This window comes from Theropithecus gelada, chromosome 12 (assembly GCF_003255815.1).
Source record: "Theropithecus gelada isolate Dixy chromosome 12, Tgel_1.0, whole genome shotgun sequence".
NCBI classification, from domain to species: Eukaryota; Metazoa; Chordata; class Mammalia; order Primates; family Cercopithecidae; genus Theropithecus; species Theropithecus gelada.
In genome coordinates, this window is record NC_037680.1 from 78,558,861 (window position 1) to 78,586,641 (window position 27,781).

The 27,781-nt window shown below is 45.4% G+C and overlaps 1 non-coding gene across 1 annotated transcript; it reads left to right on the plus strand.

The window, feature by feature from the left end:
• The first annotated feature begins 18,535 nt into the window (after nt 1-18,535).
• On the plus strand, nt 18,536-18,647 carry LOC112636767. Its single transcript, XR_003122243.1, has one exon. It is a non-coding gene; the product is annotated as a U6 spliceosomal RNA (small nuclear RNA).
• Nucleotides 18,648-27,781: the final 9,134 nt, after the last annotated feature.

A 27,781-nucleotide genomic window follows, 5' to 3' on the forward strand; every position in this document is an offset into this window, starting at 1 on the left:
GGGCGTGGTGGCGCATGCCTGTAGCCCCAGCTACTCGGGAGGCTGAGGCAGGAGAATGGCTTGAACCTGGGAGGTGGAGGTTGCAGTGAGCCAAGATTGTACCACTGCACTCCAGTCTGTGCCACTGCACTCCAGCCTGGTGACAGAGCAAAGCTCCGTCTCAAAAAAAAAAAAAAAAAGAAAGAAAGTTTATTTTGCCAAGGTTAAGGATGCACCTGTGACAAAGCTTCAGGAGGTCCTGACGACGTGTGCCCAAGGTGGTCGGAGTACAGCTTGCTTTTATACATTTTAGGGAGACATAATACATCAATCAATACATGTGAGATCGATATGGGCTCCATCTGGAAGGGCGGGACAACACAAAGGTGGGGAGCGCTTCCCGGTCACAGGTAAATTTAAACATATTCTGATTGGCAATTGGTTGAAAGAGCTGTTATCTGTAGAAAAGAATGTCTGAGTTACCATGGGGGTTGCGGAGACCTAGGTTTTATCATGCAGATAAAGCCTCCAAGTAGCAGGCTTTAGAGAGAAAAGTAAATTTCTTATCAGACTTAAGGTCTGTGTTGATGTTAATGCTTGAGGGGTCTAATGAGGCATGTCCAACTCCTACTTCCCTTCATGGCCTGAACTAGTCCTTCAGGTTAGATTTTTAGGGTACCCTGGCTGAGAAGGGGGTCCATTCACATGGTTGTGGGCAGGGCCTTTAAATTTTATTTTTGGTTTACAGGCGTAAGAGGGAGGCGGAAGAGAAAGTCAGAGTGATGTGATGGAGAACTGGTCCTGCTGTTGCTGGCTTTGAAGATGGAAGAAGGCCATCAGTCAAGGAATGCAGACAGCCTCAAAAAGCTGGAAGGGGCCAGGAAACAGACTCCCTGCTACAACTTTCAAAATGGAGCACAGCCCTGCCAAAATCTTGATTTTAGCCCAGTGAGTACCATTTTAGATTTATGAACTACAGAATTATAAGAAATTTGTGCTGTTTTAAGCCACTGAATTTATGATAACATGTTATTGCAACAATAGGAATCCAATTCAATCAGCTGAAGCCTAAATAACCAGAAGACACAATCACTTCACATTTTTGGCATATCACTTTTGAGAGAAATATTCAAACCTCAAGAGAAACTTAAATCAACAGTTTACTTTTAAGCAAGACCCTAGATTGAATTCCCTTGAAATAGACCCTGACAGGATTGGGGGCCACAGGTTTATTGGGGAGCTCTCTTTGGTGCAAAAAGCTGGATCTGGCTGAGACACTGGCCTGCAATGCAACTGCATCTGAGGCCTTAGGCAATCCTACAGGCAACTCTGGAACTGGGATGGCCCTTCAAAATAGCCCCAGACTGAGGCAAAGGGGCTGAAGCTCTGTATCCACATCATCTGGTTTGAGCGAAAGAATAGCCTTGGGTGAGGCGGTTCCTGGTGGCTCAGAGCAATGCTCAGGCAATAAGATACTGTGAGCCACCCACCTTTGATATTTCTACCTACTGCTGCTGGGGGATGGATGGGTTGGCGCTGAGGAGAGGATCTGGGCAGGCACTAGGATATTCCCTACAAGCAATCTATATTTCTATGGGCATGTCCTGAAATCAATACCTATTCCATCTTGTCTTGCTATGACACAAGAAGAGCTATTATTAATTTAGTGCTTCCTACATAACAGATACTATTTGAAGGATTTTACACTCACCGTCTCTAGTCCTAGCCTCTTCCTAACCTAGCAAAGTAACTATAATTAGTTCCACTCTACAGATGAGGACACTAAGGCTCAGAAGTTTAGACTGGCAGAGTGCTTTGTCCCAGGCCACCCAGCTAGTGAAGTGGCACAGCCAGATTTTGACATCAAAGCCGGCCCATTTCATCCCCAGTCTTCCACAGAGCACACGGAGCACACCCCTAGGAAGAGAGTCAGCATTCACAGACATCAACCTGACACCACAAAAATTCTTGGTCCTCAAAGATAAGATTGCATTTGGTAAACTCTGATTCCTAAATAGGAAACGGAGCCTGAGAAAGATTGATAAGATATTAAACAAGGCTGAAAATGAAAAAAAACTTCTGGTGGCCCAGAAGGGTTGAGTTGATCAAAGTTTGTACTACAAACTGTAAATCAAAGTTAATTAGATTTTTACTCCACGTTGTACATGGTGAATTTTATCATAATTTTTACTTGTGCCTCGGTGTTCTCTTTCCGAGTGGAAGCTCCTGGGGGAAAAGGGCCAAGAGGTTCTAAGTTTCCTTGTATGGCCCCTAGCACCACATCAACACAGGACAGCACATCATAAATACCATTTGATGATTTTCATCCTGCGCATTCACAGCCCCAGACCCCGTGTAAAAGCCTACAAAGCAATATCATTCACTGAAGCGCTACTCTCCCTGCGGGTTGGGTCCAGACAATATGGTGCTCTGGAAAACACTGTAAAAGCTCCCTATTTAATAAGGATCCTGGTGTCCTGTGATGGATGCTATAAAACCTCAGACCGGCTGGTGTGTTCATAGCCATGTAAGCCCATTAACAGTGTCTGGTCCTGTGGTAACATACTTCATATTCACAGTGCAAAGACAAAGCATTTATTATAAATAATGCTAGGTGACCCTGGAGTAAACACAGCTGTGCCCTCATGGTGTCTTGTCAGTGGTGCTCCCTCAGTAGATTAAAGAAATCCATGTTTTATGGAGCCATCACTTATTCTGTGTATACACAGAGGACTGGTTTGCTATCAACCTGCAGCTCACTGCGTACAAGGTTTCAGGCCCAGGAATTGCATGAAGCTGAGATGCTTCACTAAAATGCTTATTCTTGCACGTTCTAATATTTGCAAAAGGGGATGAGAGTTGGTTTCTATTTGTTCTTAAATGATTTACATGACATTTGGGGCTCTATACAACTTGTGGCTGCCTTTCAGATTTCTTACAGTCTCCTCTCTGTGCTCTGAGCACCCTCCTCTGAAGCTGAGGCTAGGGGAATGAGCATGACTGTCATCCACTAGCTGTGGGACTTGGGGCTATTCCTTTAACTCTTTGAGTCTTAGTTTTCTCTCCGTTCTTTTTTTGATTTTTTGTTTGTTTGTTTGTTTTTTTGAGACGTAGTCTCGCTCTGTCACCCAAGCTGGAGTGCGATGGCACAATCTCAGCTCACTGCAACCTCCAGCTCCCAGGTTTAAGCGATTCTCCTGCCTCAGCCTCTCAAGTAGCTGGAATTACAGGCACACACCATTACACCGGGCTAATTTTTATATTTTTAGTAGAGACTGGGTTCCGCCATGATAGCCAGGCTGGTCTTGAACTCCTAACCTCAAGTGATCCACCTGCCTTGGCTTCCCAAAGTACTGGGATTACAGGTGTCAGCCACCACAGCCGGCCACTCACTCTCAGCACCTCCTCGGCCTCCGAGCCCACTCTGGCAGCACTTGAGGAGTCCTTCAGCCCGCCACAGCACTGTGGGAGCCCGTCTCTGGGTTGGCTGAGGCCGGAGCCACCTCCCTCTGCTTGCGGGGAGGTGTGGAGGGAGAAGCGCGGGTGGGAACTGGGGCTGCGCTTGTGGGCCAGTGTGAGTTCTAGCAGGCACGGGCGTGGGTCGGTGGGCCAGCACATGGAGCGACCAGCCAGCGCCACCGGCCCAGGGCAGTAAGGGGCTTAGCACCCAGGCCATCAGCTGAGGAGGTTGCGCCAGGTCCCCCAGCAGTGCTGGCCCGCTGGCCCCCTGGCGCCACACTCAAATTCTCCCCGGGCCTTAGCTGCCTCCCCATGGGGCAGGGCTCCAGACCTTCAGCCTGCCATGTCTGAGTTCCTCCCCGTGCCGTGGGCTCCTGCGTGGCCTGAGCCTCCCCGACGGGCCCCGCCCACTGCTCAGTGGCGCCGGTCCGTGGACAGCCCAAGGGCTGAGGAGTGCACACGTGTCTCAGGACTGGCGGGCAGCTCGGCCTGCAGCCCCAGCGCAGGACCCACTGAGTGAAGCCAGCTGGGCTCCTGAACTGGATGGGGACTTGGAGAACTTTTATATCTAGCCGGATGATCGTGTGTGCACCAATCAGCACTCTGTGTCTAGCTCAGGGTTTGTGAATGCACCAATCAGCACTCTGTATCTAGCTAACCTAGTGGGGATTTGGAAAACTTTTCCATCTAGCACTCTGTGCCTAGAAGGAGGATTGTATGTGCACCAATCAGTACTCCGTGTCTAGCTCAGGGTTTGTAAATACACCAATCAGCACTCTGTGTCTAGCTCAGAGTTTGTGAATATACCAATTGGTACTCTGTATCTAGCTAATTCTGTAGCTAACTAGCACTCTGTGAGGCTGTGTCTAGCTTAAGGATTGTAAACGCACCAATCAGCACGCTGTCAAAACGGACCAATCAGCTCTCTGTAAAATAGACCAATCAGCTCTCTGTAAAATGGACCAATCAGCAGGATATGGGTGGGGCCAGATAAGGGAATAAAAGCAGGTTGCCGCGCTAGCCAGCGGCATTCCGGTGGCGTCCGCTTCTACACGGTGGGTGATTTGTTGTTTCACTGTTTGCGTTAAATCTTGCTGCTGCTCAGTTTTTGGGTACGTGTTACTTTTTTGAGCTGTAACATTTGCGCAAAGGTGTACAGCTTCGCTCGTGACAGCGAGATCATAAACCCACCAGAAAAAAGCTCCAGACAACCTTTCACGTCTGAAGGAACAAGCTCTGGACACACCATCTTTAAGAACTGTAACACTCACTGTGAGGGTGCGTGGCTTTATTCATGAAGTCAGTGAGACCAAGAACCCGCCGATTCCGGACACAGTAGTACAGAGTAAGATCCCTTAAGCTGCTGGAAAAAAAAGAGTATATATGCATTTTGTGTTTACATAACATTATTATATAGACATATTAATACGATTTTTATTAAATATGGACATGTAAAATCATGCACAGATTATGTATTATACAGTTGACCTTTGAATAGCAGGTTTGAACTTCAAGGGTCTACTTACACGTGGATTTTTTTTCAACCAACCAGATGGAAAATTATTCACGGGTTGCAAAACCTATCTATAGAGTAAAGGGGCAACTTTTCATAGGCACAGGTTGTGCAGGGCCGACTGGAGGGCTTCAGTATGCATGGATTTGGATATACGGGAGGCGGGGTGGGGGTCCTGGGACCAGATGACTGTATATGCACATGTAGGTGTGTGTATGTGTATATAAAAGGCTTGCATTATTTTAACTGTATACGATTGGTGCAGCAGCATACACATAATTTGTAAGTAAAAACGATATATATATTGGGGTGAGCCACCAGGATCAGTGGACGACATAGCCCAAACTAACACTGCCGTGTGGAGTGGTGAACGAACGCCATATGGTGGTTTTCTCACAAGATTTCCGTCACCTCTCCAACCACTTTCTCTTCATTGGTCAGAATTAGACCTAGAGAGACTGTTCCTTTCATTGTTTTCTCTGCCTTCTACAGACTGAGATACTTGAGAATCTTCCTCAACAATGAAGAGAGTGATGCTGAGCAGGGATTTCTGCCTCAGCCATTAGGGAGGAGACTCTCCTAATTAGGTGGGTGGACCTGTAATCCACACAACGATTAGATTTTTGAAGAAAAACCTATCACTGGAATGAAATCAAATTTTTGAAGGTTCTCTTTATACACAAACTTAGTTGCCTCTCCTCCATTCCGAAAGAAAATATACATTTTTTCTTTAACAAGATATATATACACACGTGTGTGTGTATATATATGTGTATATATGTGTGTATATATCTTACTAAAATAATGTTTTACTGTCACAAATTCAGGGACACTAAGTATTTGACTTATGTTTTGGGGGCCCACTGTGTGTCAGACATGTTGCTAGGCCCTGGGAATTCATAAATCTCCATGACATCACCTCTGCCCTTGAGGCACTCACCTGGAGTGAAGGAGATGGGCAAGTCAACAAATATCTTAGTTCATTTTCTGTTGCTTATAGCAGAATACCTGAAACTGGGTAATTTATAAAGATAAGGAATTTGTTCTTACCATTACGGAGGCTGAGAAGTCCAAGGTTGAGCAGCTGCGTCTGGTGAGGACCTTCTCGCTGGTAAAGGCTCTGCAGAGCATAGAGGTGGTACAGGGTATTACACAGCAAGGGAGGCTGAGCGTGCTAGCTCAGGTCTCTCTTCCTCCTCTTATAAAGCCACCAGTTCCCTCTCATGATAACCCATTAATCTATTAATCCATGAATGGATGAACTCATTCATGGGAGCCAAACTCTTATGATCCAATCACTTCTTGAAGGCCCCACCCCTCAGTGCTGCTACATTGGTGATTAAGTTTCAACATGAGTTTTGGAAGGGACTTTCAAACCACAGCAACAAAGAATCACAAAGTGTATGTCAAGCAGCGAATTACATATAGAGTTATGGGCACAAGTAGCCTGCCTGTGAGACCAGACAAGGCTTCCCAGAGGGGCACTCCCTTCCAAAAAAGTGAGTTGAATTTGCCAGGTAAGGAAACACAGAGTGGATAGGAGTAGGGCATTGCAGACAGGGGGATCCTCATTAATGAAGGTTTGGAGGATGGAAGAGACAAGATGACAGGGGTGCGTGATTCCACGGGGCAAGAGAATACATGGTGTTAGGGGAAGTGTCAGGATGTGACCTAGTAAGTTAGGTAGGGAAGCTTGTTGAGAGTCGTATATGTTCTGACTTTATCCTATACACAAAGGAGAGGAATGGAAGGCTTATAAGGAGGAGATAGGCATGACCGTGTGGTAGGCTACCCCACTGTGGATTAAACAGATATTTTCCCCTTTTATCATCAGCAACAAAGGTGTCAGAAAAACCATATTGGATTTATGAAGGTAGTTTCCCTGTGTGTGTAACCCAGGGGTTATTGTGTCCTCCCTAAGAAACAAGGGATAAGAGGCAGCATAGAAGCCTCCCTTTGAAAAGGCCCAAATGCCCTGGAACGACTGAAGATAGCTTGCATTGAACAGCTAGAAAGAGGGCAAGGGGCCTATGGAAAGGGGTGCACAGAGGCAGAGGAAACCCTTTGTGTATTGGAAAGGTAGCCCCGCTGCCAAGGGGAAGAGAAGAGGGATCGATCTCAGTGGTCAGAGACTAGTGAAAGAACAAATCTAGGAGACCTACAGGCAAGGAGGAATTGGCTGTGTGTGAGAAGTGAAAGAATTCTTGCAAAAGGCCTCATTCAGGTGTCTGTGGAAGTCACCAGAACTGAAAACATTTTCAGATGAGCTTTCAAGGCCAGCAGCTACTCAGTTTCAGGAACTCCTCCTCATCATCAAGGCCAAGAAACAGAATTGACCTGGGCTGAGCCTGTCCTTTAAGATTATTGCAAGCCGTCTGGGTGTGGTGGCTCAGGCCTGTAATTCCAGCACTCTGGGAGGCTGAGGTGGGTGGATCACCTGAGGTCAGGAGCTCAAGACCAGCCTGGCCAACATGGCGAAACCCCATCTCTACTAAAAATAGAAAAATTCGCCGGGCTTGGTGGTGCATGCCTGTAATCCCAGCTACTCAGGAGGCTGATGCAGGAGAATTGCTCCAACCCAGGAGGCAGAGGTTGCAGTGAGCCAAGATCATGTCACTGCATTCCAGCGTGAGCAACAAAGTGAGACTCCATCTCAAGAAAAAAAGATCATTGCAAGCCACTTCTCAAGACATGTAACAGGGAGAGTGCAGACATTAGTGGCTACAGGATGTGGTATTTGTAGAGGTGAAGATATTGGGGGTCACATTTTTCAGACCTTAATCAGATCAGTGTTTAGTACTGTTAATTACCAAGTCATAGAACACTTTGTGAGATGTTATTCTATTATCACTACTAAGCACACACACCGACATACACACACACATACACAAAACTACCTTCAACTTGCCACATTGAGATTTCTCCAAAACTGGAGTCTATTCATTTTATTTAAAAAATTTTTTAAAATAACAACTTTTTAAAAACAGCCTTAAGGTATAATTCACATACCACACAAGTGATTCATTTAAAGTGTGCAATTCAATGGCTTTTAGCATATAGGTTGAGTTGTGCAACCAGCACCACAATCCATTTTAGAACATTTTCTTTCAGTTTTTTTGAGAGACAGGGTCTCCCCCTTTTTTTTTTTTTTTTTGAGACGGAGTTTCACTCTTGTTGTCCAGGCTGGAGTGCAGTGGCGTGATCTGGGCTAACTGCAACCTCCGCCTCCTGGGTTCAGGCGACTCTCCTGCCTCAGTCTCCCAAGTAGCTGGGATTACAGGCCCGTGTCACCATGCCCAGCTAATTTTTGTATTTTTAGTAGAGATGGGGTTCCCCATGTTGGACAGGCTGGTCTCAAACTCCTGACCTCAGGTGATCCACCTGCCTCGACCCGCCAGAGTGCTAGGATTACAGGCATGAGCCACCGCACCCGACCTCAGGGTCTCCCTTTCTTGTCCAGCTGGTCTCGAACTCCTGGGCTCAAGCTATCTTCCTGCCTCAGCCTCCTGGGTAACTGGGACTACAGGCACACACCATTACACCCAATCTTAGAACATAGTCATCATTCCAAAAGGAAACATCATAGCCCTTAACCATCACCCCTCAAATCTCCATCCTATTCATTTCTAGGCCACCATGAATCTACTTTTTGTCTTTATAGATTTGCCTATTCTGTACATTTTATATAAATGAAATCCTACAATTTGTTGTCACTTGTGTCTGGCCTCTGTCATTTAGCATAATGTTTTCAAGGCTCATCCATGTTGTAGCACCTATCTGTAAGTACTCCATTCCTTTTTATGGCTGAATAATATTCCATTGTAGGATGTAACATTTTTATTTATCCATTCATCAGTTGACATTTGGGTTGTTCTACTTTTGCCCGCTGTAAACATTCATGTACAAGGTTTTGTGTGGATATATGATTTATTTCTCTTGGGTATATACCTAAGTGGGACTGCTGGATCATATGTATACACATGGTTAACATTTTAGGGAACTGCCAGATGTTTTTCCAAAACAGTGTACCATTTTACATTCCCACCTGCAGGGTATGAGAAGAACCTCATTTTAATGTCAAATTCACATTAATTCCTAGGGGAATTCCCCTTTGGATAGACGGGCTGGCTCTTGCCCCTTACTCCTGAGGGAAGAACTGGGACGTGGTCATAGTGCTGGCTTTTGCTTTCAGCCTTGCTTGGAACTTGTTTCAGAATATCTAGGCCATCCGCTTTGTTTCAGGCAGCCTCGACATCTGGGACATTGGAATGCAAGACTTATTTTCCTGTTTCTTACAAGTATTTTAAGGAGAGAAATACCCTGAGATCCTTGAAACAGAATAGCCCAATTTTATGAGGTCTTGGTGGTGGTTGCCAAAACAAAATGAATCGCTGTAATACTTAAAATTGTTGAACGTTAACCCTGGAAGTGATAGTGAAGAGATCGTCTAGTCCAGGCATGGTAAATAAGCAGCAGCTTGCAAGGACGTCTGATGGGTTGTAGGTGCTTGGGAGTATGGAGCTCTATCCAGGCTCAGGAAAAGGACAATGATTGGTTAGCAGTGTCTACCATGGTGGCAGGAGGACATCAGTGGTAGCCCATATGCCACCTATTTGCTCTCTCTGATTGAGGCCACCCGTAGGACTCCCCAGGAAACAGGTGAGGAAGTATCCACGGCTGCACAGCTGGCTAATGACAGAGTTAAAACAAGAATCAGTACAACGTTTTTTCCTCTGCACCATACGACCCTCGGCTCTGAAAAGTGCTTCCTAAAGGGAGCTGACTGGGGACAGGAATAGGGTAACCCAGTCAGAAGTTCCATTTCTCTCCTTCTGTGTTCAGACTGTTCTCATCGGTGCCTATGGGACTTAGTCCATCAGGGTAACTAGTTAATGATTATAAAAGCTTGGTAAAGGCTAACTAATAAAGAGGGGCCGTTCCCACCTGTCGAACCCCTATGCCTCCAGCATTCGTGTGGAACGCCCTTTGAAGTCCACAAACCTGATGCATTTGTACACAGGGAGGCGTGAAGGGGATGGGTTTGGACCAAGGAAAAAAGGTGAAGCCCCTTCTGATCTGAAAGGGAATGATCCGGCGTATGAATTCTCCACTTGAACAAAGGGAAAAGGAGTTCCATATTCTGCCCTTAGATCAATCAAACCCCATCTTTCCAGAAGTAGAAAGGACCAACGTCATTCTGGAGGAGGGGAAATGATCTTTCTGCAGGGGAGAAATGAATATTGACTATGAAAGATAGCCATGTTTTGATGGTTACCCCACATTATGAATATATGTAATACCACTGAATGGTACACTTAAAGGTAGTTTAAATGGTAAATTTTATGTCAGGTGCATTTTATCCCAATTAAGAAATTGAGAGAAAATAACAAGTTTTGAAATCCTTAAATCTATTTGAATTTCATTAAGATGTAAAATATGGCCTGAGTTTCTCCTTTTCCACGTTATTAGTGAATGAAACTACATAACATCAAAAAGTTTACGTAAAACTCAAGAGACCTCTTGTAACAAATTCTTTTTCTCTTTTTAAATGTTATTGTATAAAAATTTTATTATTATTATTATCATGTTGTTGTTGATGATGTTTTGAGAGAGTCTCACTCTGTCGCCCAGGCTGGCATACAGTGACACAATCTTGGCTCACTGCAACCTCTGCCTTCTGGGCTCAAGCGATTCTCCTGCCTCAGCCCCCCCAGCATCTGGGATTACAGGCACCCACCCCTGCGCCTGGCTAATGTTTGCAGTTTTAGTAGAAACGAGGTTTTGCCATGTTGACCAGGCTGGTCTCGAACTCTTGGCCCCAAGTGATCTGCCTTCTGCAGCCTCCCAAAGTACTGGGATTACAGGCATGAGCCACCACGCCCAAAACTTGGTTTAAATATAAAAAATGAAGCCAGGTGTGGTGGCTTATGCCTATAATCCCAGCACTTTGGGAGGCTGACGGGGGCGGATCACCTGAGCTCAGGAGTTTATAACCAGCCTGGCCAACATGGTGAAACTTCATCTCTACTAAAAATACAAAAATTAGCTGGGCATTGTGGCAGTTGCCTATAATCCCAGCTACTCGGGAGGCTGAGGCAGGAGAATCGCTTGAACCCAGGGTTGGAGGTTGCAGTGAGCTGAAATTGTGCCACTTAACTGCAGCCTGGGAGAGAGATCAAAACTCTGTCTCAAAAAAATAAATAAAAATTACAAATGATCTCCCTTTTCCTTCTGTCCCTCTATCTTCTTTTTGTTTTTTCCTTCCCATGATCACTTGAGCACCTACTATATTCCCCGCATTATGCTACAGTTCCCATGAGCAAGCCACAGTCCCTGCCCCTGAAGACTCACAATCCAGTAGAGCCTGTGCTATTCCCTATCCAGGGGACAGCCTCAAATTGTACCACAGCCTGGAGTAGGAGGCAGAAACCAATTGCCTCCGGAGGAAAGGGGAAAGGAAAGGTCAGGGATGGCTCCATAAAGACAAGTTACTGGGCAGAGAATTAGGAGAAAAGCATTCCAGGGTCAGCATGCACAGAGGTATGGAAGGTTCCAGAACTGCAAAAAGTTGAAGATCTAAAGTATTAGGTAGATGTGGAGGAGGGACACTGGAGAAGCGTAGTGATCTCTCTTCCCAGACCCCTGGAGGGAGCCTGGCACCAGACCCCTCCTGTGAAGAAGGCTCCTGTTTTTTTCAAAACTAAACCAGGAATGCAGGCCAGGGTATGCGTGTGTGTGTGTATGCATGCATGCATGCGCGCCTGAGACAGAGCTACAGGAATTGGTGATGAATACATTTGTTAAAAATTTGAATTCGTGTCTAACTGTTCCTTTAGATCCCTTGTTGCATAAGATATCGTTTATTTCATTTGACAAGCTCATGACATCAACCTCAAAGGTGAGGGCTGCCTCTGTCAGCTAGAGATTTGTTTAAACCTTTTGTGAATGTCATCATTATATTTTTCAGACTGCACCATCTCTTGGATGACAATGAGATGTATAAATTTTCCCTCAACTGTGCCCCATCACTGTCCCCTCTGCCTGTCCTAAACCCACTTCCCTCTCAGTTCAGTGAGTGTCCCCTGGCTCTGGTGAGCAGGACTGGGGAACCCACCAATGAAACAAGTGCCGAGCCTGAGCAGGCTGGAGCAAGGAAATGTCTTTGAGACACTGAATGTTATGAGTGTTCAGCATGCGTTTCTAATGTTATCCATCTCTCTCCTTTCTGTGTGTGTTTGTGTTTTGTTTTGAGATACAAATTGATGTACCATAAAATTTACCATGTAAGAGTATATAATTTAATGGTTTTCAGTATGTTCACAGAGTTGTACAACCATCTTGAAACCAACCATGGTTTCTTTTTGGGGTGATGAAAATATTCTAAATTGATTCTATTTCAGAATGTTTTCATCACCCAAAAAAGAATCACGTATCCATTAGCAGTAACTCCTTAGTCTCCCCAGCTCCCTGACCCCTGACCCTAGGGAGCCACTAATCTACTTTCTGTCTCTATAGTTTTGCCTGTTGTGGACATTTCTTATAAATAGAATGATATGATAATAATATATGATATTTGTTATATATCATATATATTTATGTGTCTTCACTATATCATATAGTATATATCATATATGATATATAATGTTATAAAATATTATATTATATAGGATTTGTGGTTGGCTTCTTTCACTTAACATTATTTTCAAGATTCATCTATGTTGCAGCATTGATCAGTATTTCGTTCCTTTTCATGGCTAAATAATATTCCACTGTGTGGCTGTACCACATTCTGTTTTTCTGTTTATCGTTTGATGGATATTTGTGTTGTGTTCACTTTCTGGCTATTATGAGTAATGCTGCTATGAACATTTGTGTACGAGTTTTTCTGGGACCTTATGTTTTCATTTATCTTGGTTACAGATGGAGGAGTGGAATTGCTGGCTCGAATGGTAACTCTACGTTTGACATTGTGAAGAACTGCCAAACATTTTGTTTATACTTTAAAAATCTGAATTAAAAGGTAATTTTAAAACTTCAAAATATATGGCTTCCTTCTAACAGTTGTAAAGCAAAAATACAATTTGAAGCCCCCTGCTCCCCTCCACAACCACTGGAATAAAGTTCCTCCTCAGCTAGGGCACTCTAAAATCTAACCTGAAGGACTGGTTCAGGCTATGACCAGAAGTGGGGATTGGACATGCCTCATTAGACCCCTTCAGCATGAATGTCAACAGAGACCTGAAATTTGATAAGAACATTTACTTTTCTCTCTGAAGCCTGCTACTTGGTGGCTTCGCCTGCATGATAAAACCTAGGACTCCATAACCACTTATCATAACCCAGACATTCCTTTCTACTGATGATAACTCTTTCAACCAATTGCCAATCAGAATATGTTTAAATCTACTACGACCTGGAAACCCCCACCTTACATGTATTGACTGATGTATTATGTCTCCCCAAAATGTATCAAAGCAAGCTGTACCCTGACCACCTTGGGCACATGTTGTCAGGACCTCCTGAGTCTGTGTCATGGTGTGTCCTTAACCTTGGCAAAATAAATTTTCTAAATGGATTGAGACCTCTCTCAGATCCTTTTTTGTTTACACAGTTGTACACAGCAGTCTGTGCTCCTCTGTGATTATGTGTGTATTATATGGTGAGGGCATCATAGTTTCATCCCTGCAGCTTGCGGCTGGAGCATCCTGGGCTCTGGCTGGCCTAAGCCTGCAGGGGCCGCCATCCGCCTCCCAGGAGAATCCCAGGTTAGCATCTCAGACTCATGGAGGAAGTTTCCTTCCTGTCTGGCCTAAAATCTTGGCTTTGCTCAATGCTCACATCCCGTAGGTCCTGCCCACCCTCTTCCCCTTATGCATTGACCAATGACTACAGGGTCGTGAAGGGTAAAGGCCTGGATAGTTCTGGGGGTGCTGAGTTCCCACAGCAATACAGAGAAGAAAAGACCAAGTGAGACGTTCATCATGACCAGAAGACCTAGGCAATACTATCGTGACGGATCGGGTCTCAGTAGCCCAGACTGGGGAAGGCAGTGGGATGAGGAAGGGTGTCTTTGAGCCAGGCAGCAGGGGTGTGGAGGGGGAGAGCCTGGCCTGCCCAGCAAATTGCCCACCTACTGTGTACCAGCTGCTCTGTGTCCAGCTCCTTATTTACCCCCACCTCTACAGAGCAGGAAGCCAAGAGCTCAGAAACCCTTGCTGAGTGCCCCACAGCAGCAGAAGGTAAACCTGAGCTGCAGACCACATAGGCGAAGTCCCCTGGTCAGCCTCAGACCCCGGCCAGCAGCCCTAGGATCTGGAGCCTAGATACTGGCGCAGGAGCAGGGGACTGGCTCCATTTGCTTTTGCCCGGGCATCCATTCCACATCATTCAGTCGCCTTCAAACAGCAGCACCTGGCTCTGCCCAGCAGAGCGGCTGTCACTGCTATTTTAGAGGCAATCATATATTTTTAATAACCAGCAAAATCTCCCTGTGAGAAGGGAGGGAGAGTTGAAATTACAGCCAAGCAATTTGCATGGCGAATCAAGTTATCCTCCCTCCTGCCCTCCAAGAATATGCAGAAATAAATGCCTCCTAATGAACCCTGGGGGGCTAAGGCTTTGATATGAATTCTGCTGTAGGCATAAAGAGTTCTAGCCAGACTGAGACCCAGCATGAAGTTGAAGCAGGAGGGCTAGGGCCGTTCCCTTCAGCACAAGGGAGAAAGGAAATTGGATTATCTTGTTAGCAGTTGGGGTTTTTCTATCACTTAGCACCACAGATGAGAGCTCCCCTCCTTCAGATGGGGGGAATTAGATTTAGCCCTATTTAACCAGCGGGTTCCTCACCCCACTCCATCCTCTCCATCCTGGCTCATAAGTCCTCCAGCCCCATCCAGACTCCGTGGGTCTACCAGGAGCATCAAAGCCTTTGTCTTTTCCAGGACTTAAGAAGACCTATGAAAGATGGATGGATGGATGGATGGATGGATGGATGGATGGATGGATGGATGGATGGAGACAGACAGACAGACGGACAGACAACCTTTCTATCTGAAGTCAGGTAACCTTTCCTTCTGGCTGCCACTGGCAAAACACCGGCTTCTCTGTCCTCCCCCATGGCCTCCAAGGTCTGTGTTTACTCAGTACAGGAAGGTGTGCGTGTTGCAAGCACGCCTTTGTAGGAATGAGCCATATGGGGGCTGGCCTGTCAGCCAAGTGGCTGGGTAGAGTGCGTCTATGGATCTGAGGGTATGTACATGTGATATTTATGTGGACTTGAGAGCATGTGGTAATAATGGTTCATGGGGACTTGTGAAAGAGGGGGTGGGGGCCGGGCGCGGTGGCTCAAGCCTGTAATCCCAGCACTTTGGGAGGCCGAGACGGGCGGATCACAAGGTCAGGAGATCGAGACCATCCTGGCTAACCCGGTGAAACCCCGTCTCTACTAAAAAATACAAAAAAAAAACTAGCCGGGCGAGGTGGCGGGCGCCTGTAGTCCCAGCTACTCTGGAGGCTGAGGCAGGAGAATGGCGTGAACCCGGGAGGCGGAGCTTGCAGTGAGCTGAGATCCGGCCACTGCACTCCAGCCTGGGCGACAGAGCCAGACTCCGTCTCAAAAAAAAAAAAAAAAACAAAAGAAAGGGGGTGGGAAGCCTGTTCACTGCCTGCCTTGGGCAGTGCATAGAAATGGGCACGAGCCCAGCGTGGACAAAGGGAATTTGCAGGAGATCTCCAGCTCCCTGTTGCTCTCACCTTTCCTCAGAACTACAGACACATCCTACTGATCAAGATTTCTCCTCCTTCTCTGCTGGTCCTGCTTGAAAGGGGCCTGGAAGCTCAGCAAACCTCTTGGCGTGAAATGAGATCTTGCATGCAGAGACAGGGTCTCTCAGCGATTGAGCAAGTGGGGTGTCCATCAGACAATTCCATTTCAAAGCCCAGATCCACCAGTTGGGATAAGTAAAACGGGTTCCTCTATCCTTCTACTTCCTCATTTATAAAATGGGGATAGTAAAAAAGAAATCCTATTGGGTTGTGGTAAATACTTATTAATAAATGTGAGTCACTTTTGGAGTGAGTGGATTAGTAACTGCTCAACACTTTAGGATCCCATTATTGCAACTGGCATTGGAGTAAGATGATTTAGCCTTTTGAAGGCTTTCTGAGGGACAGTGGGTGGAGGCCTGTGGGTTAGGGCCATCCCCAAGGGAATCATTGAATCCATGGTACAAGGAAGGTCTCTGCTGATAAGGGTGCTTTCAGTATTTCTTTGTCGGTGATGGCACAGTATACATAAGTTTGAGGAAATTGTCTACATTAAGATGCCCCTGGGATATAAAAAGAGAGAAAGGGGAAACTATTATGGATTAAAACAAAAAGACACATAAGAGTCATATTAGTCAAATGCAATTGGGAACACTGATTGGATCTTGATTTAAATGAATAAAATATAAAAATATATTTGTGGGACAATCAAGAAAATCTGGACATTGAGTAGATACTATATCATGTTAAAGAATTATTGCTGGCCAGGCATAGTAGCTCACGCCTGTAATTCCAGCACTTTGGGAAGCCAATGCGGGTGGATCACTTGAGGTCAGGAGTTTGAGACCAGCCTGGCCAACGTGATGAAACTCCATCTCTATAAAAAATTTAAATAAATAAAAAATAAGTAAAAAATTAAAAAGGAAAGAACTATTGTTAATGTTTTTAGATGTGACAGTGGTATTGTGGTTATGTTAAAAGACCAGATGGTCTTTATCTCTTAGAAAATATACTGAAATAGCCGGGCTTGGTGGCTCCAGGGCTTGGAGGCTCACGCCTGTAATACCAGCACTTTGGGAGGCCGAGGCAGGCAGATCACAAAGTCAGGAGATCGAGACCATCCTGGCTAACATGGTGAAACCTTGTCTCTACTAAAAATATAAAAAATTAGCTGGGCGTGGTGGCAGGCGCCTGTAGTCCCAGCTACTCGGGAGGCTGAGGAGAATGGCGTGAAGCCGCGAGGCGGAGGTTGTGGTGAGCGAGACTCCGTCTCAAAAAAAAGAAAAAAAGAAAAGAAATATACTGAAATAGTCGTGAATAAAAGAATATAATATTTTGGGTTTAATTTAAAAGAATCTAGCTAGTGGGGGTGGTTTGGAAGCAGGGAGAAGCAGATGAAACACAAGATTGGCAAAGGGATGGTTCAAGAGGTTTCATTGTATTGTTTTCTCTAATTTTGTGTATTTGGCCATTTCTATAATTAAAATATTGAAAAGAAAAAAAATAAAAGAAGCCCCCTCTGGATCTGCCCCTTGGAGGGTGGCTCCTGCCCTCTTACAATGTCACCAGAGCAGCATGATTCACTTAGGCCCTTGGACCCACAGGGAGGGCCAAGGCTCAGCGGTGCTTTCTAAGCCCTATAAATCAACAAGCACAGCTGAAGCCATTTAGTAGGAAGCTTGTTAATAAGAAAAATATGGTTTAAATGGGTCATTTTATTGGAGAGAGGGAGCAGAAGATGATGGAGAACAGGGCCCCCCTGGCAAGGAGGAGGTTTGTAAGTAGTGCCAAGCTCTCCTTCACAGGCAAGTATTGGATTGCGTTAACTCTATCATGCCTCAAACCTTTTCCAGGAGGATGGGGAACCCAAGATGGGAGCAACAGGAGGGGGGATGGGCCCAGAGAATGTGCAGAGGAGAGCGCCCGTTGGGTTATCCACCCACCAGAGATGTGTGGGTCCTTCAAGGGGCAGCTGGGAATTTTCCAATTCTAGGAAGACCACAACTGGGCTGGAGCATGGACTCTCATGTGCGACCCAGGGCACAGAACTGAAGGGAGAAAGTCAGCTTGAAGTTTTCAAGAAGGGTAATGAGCCAAAGAGATAAGAAAGACCTCTAGACAGGAGGGACTTCAAAGGAAAAGAACCTAAAAGGGAGCCTGAGGAATCAATAATGCAGTCAAACCAAGGTAAGAACAACTGTGCTTGAAATGCACTGGAAAGTGCTTTTTATGGTAGTTGCCTTGGAGGATCATGAGACTTAGTTTCCTTAGCCCAAGGACTAAGAAGGTCCAAGCACCTGAGTTTAGAGCTTGGGTAATGACAGACTAAGGCAATGAGGCTGAACTGATCTGATTTTTCATTGACGAGGACGACTGCATGGATCACAGGAAGAAGAACACTGAACTTGTAGTCAAAAGACCCAAGTTCCAGTAGGCTTTGCCATTTCCTAATGAGGAAACTGAGCAATCAATCCCTTGAACTTTCATCTTGCATTTCCCCATTGACTTACAGGATGAATGATACCTATTTCATAGGCTTCCTGTCAGAGCCGTATTTGTGCAATAAAAAGTGCCTAGGATTTGGAGTCAAGGTGCCATGGAGCCTTAAGCATGAACCTAACCATCACCCTGTGATTTCAAGCCATCAGTCAATGCCTCTGAGCCTCTGTTCCTCATCTGAAAAACAAGAGAGGAATACCAGCCTACATGAAGAAGTAGAGAGAAAATGTAAGTAATCAGCTTAGCATAGTACCTGGCACATGGTAAATACCCAATAATTGTAGGAATTAGTATTAGTGATATAAAATATAAGAATAAGGAGTGCTTTGCTTCAGCGGCACTTATGCTAAAAACAATTGGAATGGTACAGAGAAGATTCACATGACCCCCGTGTGAGGATGACATGCAAATTCATGAAGCATTTCATTTTTTTTAAAGAAAGAACATTAAATGAGGTTAAATGTGGGAAGTCACTAAGAATGGCACAGAGAAAGTACCGTGGGTGAGGGAAGGAAGTTCAGATAGTCCCAGACTTCTGGTTAAAATGGTGCCTTCCTCAACTTAGCATTTACCATTTGTACTTTTTCTCTTTTCACTTTGAAGACAGGGACTGCCTAGTTTTAACATAGGCACTCCTCTGCTTTGACATGCAATAGACATGGAAGTGTCTAGTAGATCAATAAAGACTGTAGGTTGACTAAGATCTTTCTCCACAGGAGCAAATGTACAGAAACTATGTTATGGGCATGATCCAAGACTTAGGAGAAGAGAAAGGGGATTAGAAGTTGGGAAAATAAAGGCAGAATATGGTTGATTGTTTTCTTTTACTTTTTTTTTTGAGACAGAGTTTCACTGTGTCACCCACACTAGAGTGCAGTGACACGATCTTGGCTCACTGCAACCTCCACCTCCTGGGCTCAAGTGATTCTCCAGCCTCAGCCTCCCAAGTAGCTGGGACTACAGGTGAGCACCACCATGCCCGTCTAATTTTTTGTATTTTTGCCGAGACAGGGTTTCACTATGTCGCCCAGGCTTGTCTCGAACTCCTGGGCTCAGGTGATCTGCCTGCCTCTGTCTCCCCAAAGTGCTGAGATTACAGGTGTGAGCCACCATGCCCAGCCTGGTTGTTTTTGTTTTTGTTTTCATCTTGTGTCTAACTGGGTAGCTTCAGAAAAGTTTTTAACATGAACAGTGATTTGTAGATCAAGAATCTTAGCACAGAAGAAAATAAAAAAAAAAAAAAGGAGAGAGCTTTTTGCATTGTTAATACATGGATCTTTAAATATGGGCATGCAGACAGTCTTCCTTCCCAGGGTTTGTACCTTGTGGTTGCTGAGGAGACAATTATGACATTACCTTTGCTAAATTAAACCTCATCCACTTCACCCACATTTGTTCTCAGTTCCTGCCACACGGAAAACCCCTCCCTCCCCTGGCCCAGCCTGCACCTTGGCTGGTCCCCTCCCACAGAGCAGGAGGTGACCCCAGCTGGGTCTTGGGATGTTTTCCTTCCCGTCTGCCCCGTTGGTCCCCGTATGGTAGACGCCCGGGGTGTGAAACTGCACACCTACAAAGTTGGCCTTCTGGTTTGGGAGGCCTCAAGAGGAAACCAGTGGTCCCTCCATTTCCTGTGGATGAAGGATTATGTGATTGAAACAAATCACCCCTCATTCTTCTTCCCAAGTCACACATGCATGCCCAGTGGCTGAGATTTAAATGAGCATGAGACATCAAATCAAGGTGGGGCTGAGACTCCAGAGTTTAAAGAGACGCGTGTGGACTTCCAGGATGCTTGTTCATCTCCTTCCAGCCCCATCCCGTTCTCCAGTGAAGGGAGGGGGCCAGTACCATCTCCTTGTGCAGAAAGGGTGAATTCTACCACCCCCACCTGCTCTTGTTCCTGTACATTTTCTTCTAGTTTCTTCTCTCTTGCAGGCTGATGAAAAGCTCTTTGAGTTTCAAAGGGCTTGTGTCACACAAGCTTGGTCTTGCCGGCTGGTGCCAGGCAGAGAATATACATGGAATTAACATGGCACTGTCTACAGCCATACCACCCTGAACACACCCAATCTCGTCTGAATTAACATGGCACCACAGGCCAGGGTGCCCGGAAGGGCCTGGAGGGAGGGCTTTTGACATGGAGATGAGTGCCACTTGGCTCCTTCTGTAACTAATCACCACTGTTGTTGAAATATTACTATTTCTGTTACAACCACTAATGCCTTAAATGAGTAACAGGCACTTTGGGGTAACATCAAATACAGGATAGTCATTTCTCATTTGGGATCTCCCAAGCCTCCCAGTGAAGAGCCAGGGAACCCCAGTTTGATTGCTGTTGAGTGAGTTGGAGCAGTGCCAGGAACCACTTGACTCCTGTTTAAACCAGGGCTTCCCTGATGATGGTTTTGGAGTATCGAACCTGGAAGGAGATCTATAGGGAAGTGAATGCAAAGGAGTCCTAGAGTCACCCAGCCTGAGTCCTAGTTTCAGCCCTCACTAGCTATGTGTCCTCGGACCATTACTTGCCCTCTCTGAGCTCCTTTCCTCAAAGAAATGAATATACTACTAATATCACTAATACTATTGGGGTTATCATGAGAGCTCAAGGTAACAGAGACGGGCAGTTAGCACAGTGCTGGCACCCAGCAGGGGCTCCAGAATGCAAGCTGTTATTACGGTTTTGTTGATCTTGGTGTCTGACACCCTTCATAGACTCCCCCACTCCACACACACACCACACACAGACACACCCATGTCCTTAGCAAAATAACTAGCTTATGATTTACACCTCTCTCCACTGGCACTGGGTCCTAGGAAACCCATAACAATGACAATGACCAACACTGTGCATTTCCCTTCCTGTTTTATAAAGCACATTCAACACCCACACTCTGCTATTTAACACAGACCCACCTTGAGGGGTATATTGTGCATCCTTAAATTCTTTTTTACAGAAGAGAAAGTTAAGAGGTTAAGCAAGGTATCTGGAGTCACATAATTCACAAATGGCAAATATGGGGCCAAAACTTGATACCTTTTTTCCACTCCAAACTGCCTGTTGGCCCAGCATTCCCCAAAAACATCCCCCAAGGGCCTATTTGCTAGGGAATTAACTTGCTTATTGGTGAGAATGTAGAGACAGCTGTCAGAGGTTCACCCATCGCAGGTAAAGTATTTGTATTTTGATGGCCGTCTTCTATTTGCTAGGCCTTGATCCAAAGGATTCACTATAATGGGCATTTTTGAGTCTTGTGCAGGAAATTACATTAACCCAGTGGGTGACTGTCTTTTTCCTTCTATGTATAAAATTTGTCACACACATTGAGGCTATGGCCACAGGAAATAAAGGGGAGACATCACAAAATTGTAAAGTGGTCAGCAATCTTTAACTCAGTAGGGTGTAGCCCAGCCACTGGACTATTGCCTCCTAGACTTAACCCCCTTGTCTCACCCAGCTGGACTCAGCCACTGCACTCTGGGCCAAGTGAGGAACCAGTTTAACCTTCTGGGCTGAGCTGAGGGAAGAGTGAGCTTTTCAATGACATCCATATCTCCTTTGATCTTAAGAGCATCCTATGAGGTTGTGTGCAGTAGGTACAATTTTCCCTTACATCAAGGAGGAGGTTACAAAGGCTTAAATGAGGTGCCCAAGATCCCAGGCCAGCATGCAGTGGTGTCCAGACCAATCTCATCCTTTCCAAGTGGTGCCTCTTCTACCCCTTCCTGCACACTTCCTGGGTAGTAAATGAGAAAACCACAAGTTTATCCTCCCAGGAGGCTGGCCAAGCCTTGTCTCTACAGATGGAACAGTGAATCAGGGAGACTGGTAGAACCCACAGAGACCACCCTGTTCACCACCACATTGCATTTAGCTGCAGACTCTGGAACTCCACTATGATGTGGGTTTGGAGAGGGCCCAGAGACAAACCTCTCCCAAAATGGAGCTAAGTAGGGAGAAGAGGAGGTCAGGGGTTGACCTTTTTATATTCTCTAAGAATGTGAAGGATTAACTGTGGCTGCCATTTTTCCCTAGGACAAGGCAACAGATTATGGGTTTAAATCATAGCAACAAGATTCAGAATAGACATTAGAAGGTGGTTTCTGGTCATAAAGCCCACAAAAAGCTGAAGTAGATTTACAGGAGAGGAGAGGAAGCTGCTACTTTGGAGATTTATAGGAAAAAGGTTAGCTGTTGAGTAAGATAGCAAAACTCATCATGGAGAAGAGGATATTCAGGTCTAGGATTACTAGATTTCTCTTTGAGTCTTGAGGCTAAAAACTGCCAGATGATACCATATAAATAGAAGGTGTAACTACACTTATTTTTAATTGAATAATCACTGTTTCTAATTTGGGATTATTTCAACAATGCGTCTTCTTGTATTTTTATTTTGACTCTCTAGGCGAAACTTGAAGTTTCCTGGTAATTTATCATTTTAACCGCAGTTTTCCTGAGGCAGTAAGTTTATATGGGAAAATAGTTCACTCTGAATCTTCAAAATTTTTTTCTATGGTATAATTTGCCATCACACTAAACACACGTGTCATTATCTCATAAGCTCATAATTGCTGACTCCTCTAACCCTGACATCTCCAGAACAGGTAGTTCTCCAAAAGAACACATCATTGCAATGCCAATACAAAATGCAGGCGCCCCTGTATGTCAGGGTGAGAAGTCAACATTGTTTTGAAAAGGAACTGCCACCCAGGGATAGAGGAATCAAGACTGCTGTGCGACTCCAGTCCCTGATGCTTTCTCCTTGGATTGGAAAGTCCTGTCCATAGATGCAGATGAGGGTGCCGACTTGTTCCCAGAGGGCACATGCACCACAGCCTTTCTGGCAGGTAAGCGGTTGATGCAGATCCAGACACACCCCTGCCCTCTCTCCCTTGTGTTTATGAGATGCCTCCCAGAGGACTGAGCGGAGTCTGGGAGGCTAAATCATCAGCCGGCAGGGCTAAACCTGTGGCTAATTTATTCTGAGCTAGCTAGACAGCATGAAACTAACTGAATCATCCATCGTGACTACATTACAGAATAGGACGGCACTTTCCAACATTCCTAACACCATGGCACACAGAGAAAATAATAATACAACATAAGATACCCCAGGACAAACAAATGAAGTTGTTTGCAACTAACCAAGTGACTCCAGCCACTCCAGGCCTTGCCTGGACAGCCAGTGGCTGAAGGGCTAATATTTTGTGCCGTTTATTGGGAGGTCTAGTGTAGAGCAAAATGGTTAGTGCCAGGTGGGAGAGGGCTCTGAGGATAGATGGCTTGGATTTGAGTCCTGGCTCTGTCACTTATGACCTTGGATGAGACCCTTAATCTCTCCTTGCCTCAGTTTCTTCCAGATGTAATGGGCTTAGTAACAGGACCAACTTCAAGGGCCTGTTCTGAGGATTAAGTGAGTTAATCCATGTCAAGTGCTCAGAAGAGTGTCTGGCACAGAACAAATACTGAGTAAATGCTAACTGCTGCTGTTACTGCTATACTGGCTCCAGAGACCCAGGGCTGGCTTCCCAGCAGGGAAGCACAGGCACAAATGGAATAACGCTCCAAATGCAATTAGAAGTCGTAGTCAGATGATTCATTGCTTTCCCCAAATCTGTGCCTCTTCCGTTCTCTTCTCTCACCCCCTTTCTTTCCTCCCTTCCCTAATGTGGCTGTGGATGCCTCAGAAGCAATAGTAAAAGAGGAAAGAGAGTTGACCTGGGAGTGGGAATGCACATCCCAATTCTAGTTCTTTCACTCTAGTGGGCTGCTGCTGGGTAAGTCACTTCCCTCTCTGCCCCTCCAGCTCCTCATGGGTTCAGTGGTTGACCAGATGACTGCAAAGGTCTTTTTCTGCTTTGATGTGTCATGGTTGGTATAGAATTGTATGCTATGGAGTGCATGTGTGCCTGTGTGTGTGTGTGTGTGCACGCGTGTGTGTAAGGGGAGTACAGGGAGGGCTATGTCTGGTGCCTGAAACTGCAGCATGATGTCCAGGATGATTAATACAAAACAAGTTAATGTTTTCTATGCATCAAAACCCTCCAACACATCCCCACCTGCACTCAGAACACACCTTCAATTTGCCAACGTTGCCCTCCAATTGCTGCATTCTAAATTGGAGCCTTTTCTACCTAAAAAATAAATCCATAAGTATGTCTCCTAGGTAACATCTTGTTAACCCCATTACTCAAAGCTCTTGAAAATAATAAAACTGCATTTCTTTATTAAAATACGAATTCAGACATTTCACTTAGGCATCTCACCCAATTAGCCTGAATTAGTAAAGTATGTACACATTTCTGTACACATGAGGACATTGGATAAACATATACGGACTTATATTTATCCATAGAAAATACATGTTTTAAAAAGCCATTTCCCAGCATCTGCAGTTATTCTTTCCTAATTCGATTTTATATAGAGGTAGTTATAACATGTTCATCCTTCCTGTTATTAAAAATTAATACTTTAGCCCAAATAGTCATGAATAACAGCCAGAGCAACATCTCAATTTCATCCTGATCCTGACAAGAACTACCTCCCACCTTCCCGGTGTGAGAATTTTCTCCCCTTTTCTTTCTCCCTCACCCTCTAGAAAGGATGCTCCTCTGAAGCCATTTCTCACACTCCCCGGAAGCCAGCTGTCCTGCTCTTGCAGAGTCATGCAAAAATGTCCTGGCACAGCGAGGAAGAGGCTCAGGCAGAGCTGGGTAGCCTGAAGGATTTGGTAGAACAAAGCCCCACCAAGCAGGACCCTGCAGTTTCATTTTGTTTTCACTGACATAATGCCCTTCCTCTGTGAAGCCCAGTTCAGGCTTGTGTGAGACAGACTTTCCTGGGGTTTGGATACCTACCACAGGCTCAAGTGACTGCTGGCTGTCCAATGGCTGGGGCAATGTTTTTGAAGCTTTAGAGAGAGCTCTGACCTGCTTCCTGGGAATGGATGGGCTGACAGCCTGGAGCAGAGCCAGGTCCAACAACTGGGCATCCTCACAGCCTTCATATGTCAGGCTGTGGGGGGGCCAGGGCTGGCAGCAATAGCTGTCATGGGCCTGCATCCTGGAGGAAGAGAGGGAGGGCAAGATGAATGTGGCCAGGACTTTGATTGCCTGCCGCCTTTGACAAATGACAACGGTTAGGAGAAAGAGTTCACCAGGAAAAACAAAATGCAACTCACAGGGCAGCCCTGGAGCCCTTTGAGGAGAAGTACATTTTGTCTCCCCTGGTGGCACAGCCATTGTCTGAGGCAGAGAGAAGCAGGCCTCTGAGTATGGCGTGGCCAAACCAAGTTTTTCCCTATGACTTGGGTCCTGTGGTAGGCTGAATAAAGGCCCCCAAAGATACCCAGGTCCTAATCCCTGGAACGTGTGAATGTTACTGTTGGCAGCAGCAAATCCAAACAGGTCTCAATTCTGTTCTGTTCAGGTTCTCTCAGCGACCTCAAATCTTGCCTTCTCGGAGGAAAAAATTCAACAGAGAGGGCATAAGGGAAAGTAAAAGACAGAGGCAAGTTTTCAAGCAAGAGTGAAAGTTTATTAAAAAGTTTTAGAGTAGGAATGAAATGAAGTAAAGTATACTTGGAAGAGGGCCAAGCAGGCAACTTGAGAGATTCAGCTGCACTGTTTGACCTGTGACTTGGGGCTTTATACATTGGCATGTGTATTAGTCTGTTTTCACACTGCTGATAAAGACATATCTAAGACCGGATAATTTATAAAGAAAATGAGGTTTAATGGACTCACAGTTCTGTGTGGCTGGGGAGACCTCACATTCATGGCAGAAGGTGAAAGACACGTCTTACATGGTGGCAGGCAAGACAGAATGAGAGCCAAGTGAAAGGGGAAACCCCTTATAAAACCATCTGCTCTCATGAGACTTATTCACCACCATGAGAATAGTATGGGGGAAACTGCCCCCATGATTCAATTATCTCCCACCAAGTCCCTCCCACAACACATGGGAATTATGGGAGCTACAATTCAAGATGAGATTTGGGTGGGGACAAGGCCAAACCATAATAGCATACTTCCAGGGTCTGCACTCCTTCTCCCCTGTTTCTTCCCTTGGGGTGGGCTGTCCGCATGTGCAGTGTGTGTGTTTACTGAAGTTGTATGCATGCTCACTTGAGGCATTCTTCCCTTACCAGTCAAGTGTAGAGGAAGGTCATATACCAGTTAAACTCCGCCATTTTGCCTCTTAGTGCACATGCTCGAGCCCACTCGCCCAACTCCTGAGATCTTGCTGCTAATCACCAGCTTCAAGTGTTTTCTTTCAAATGGAAAATTGCCTTTTCTTGGTGCTGGCTGTGACTAATTGTTATTTTAGAGAGACAGTTTAACAACTGCCTGACCTAATGGTTACCTGACATTCCTGGTTGGGGTGGGGGCCCTATCCTTTCCTGCTCATGCCTGCCTAACTACCTACTGTAACATTATCTCATCTTGCAAAGGGGACTTGATAGAGATGATTAAGATTATCCTGAACTTGTCTGAGTGGGCCTTGTATGTAATCACAAGTGTCCTTATAAGAGGAAAACAAAGGGAGATGTGGCTATAGAAGTGATGGCTATAGGAGGCCTGAAGCAGAGCTTGGAGTCATGGGCTTTAAAAATGGAGGAAGAGGCCACAAGCCAAGGAATACAGGCAACCACTGGAAACTGAAAAAGGCAAGGAAATGGCTTCTCCCCTAACACCTCCAGAAGGAACCAGCTCTGCTGACACCTTGACTTTAGCACACTGAAACTAATTTCAGACTTCCTGTCTCCAGAAGTGTGACAGTATAAGTTTGTATTGCTGCAAGTCACTAAATTTGTGGTCATTTGTTACAGCAGTCACAGAAAATTCAGATGGTTTCCAAGTGCAGGAGATGCCCTAGTTGCAGGGCTGCCCTTTATGGCAGAGAAACTCCTGAGAGACAAAAGGGAGCACCAGTGCACCTCTGGGCAGTTATTCCCACAGATTATGCATCTCCAGCCAATGCTAGGAGTGGCAAGGGCCAGGATGAGGGAAAGGAATAGACATTTATTGAGCATCTGTTATGTCCTGATATATCACTGTTCATATATTCTAATGTAACCCTTGCAGCAACCTTGTAAGGCAGATGCTAGTATTGTTTTCTGATGATGATGGTGAGCTCAGAGACTTCTGATCACCTGCCCAAGGTCGCACAGTTGGTCAGCAGCTGTTCCTCTAGGAAAGTTTACTTGGGGCTTCCCTTCATTCCCTGCTCTATATATCCCTTCCTTATGGATTCCCCAAAGTGAGAGATTGGGTGAGGCAGTTTTTATGGCTCCAGTTCCAAGGAGTTCATTTATTCATTGTCCTTTTCATTCATTCACTAAATATTTAGCCAGTACTTCCCATGTGTTAGGTCCTATGCTATGGGAATCAGGGCTCATCCTGTCTCAGATCACTTACAAACCAGGAACAGACTTTTACAAAACAAATTATGCTGGCATTTCCCCCTAAAAGTCCACCACCCACTTCGGGCAAGGACGTTGGCACAGAGGGTCATGCACAGTCCACAATGAGAATTCCTTTATTTTATCAAGGAGAAGCTAACATTTG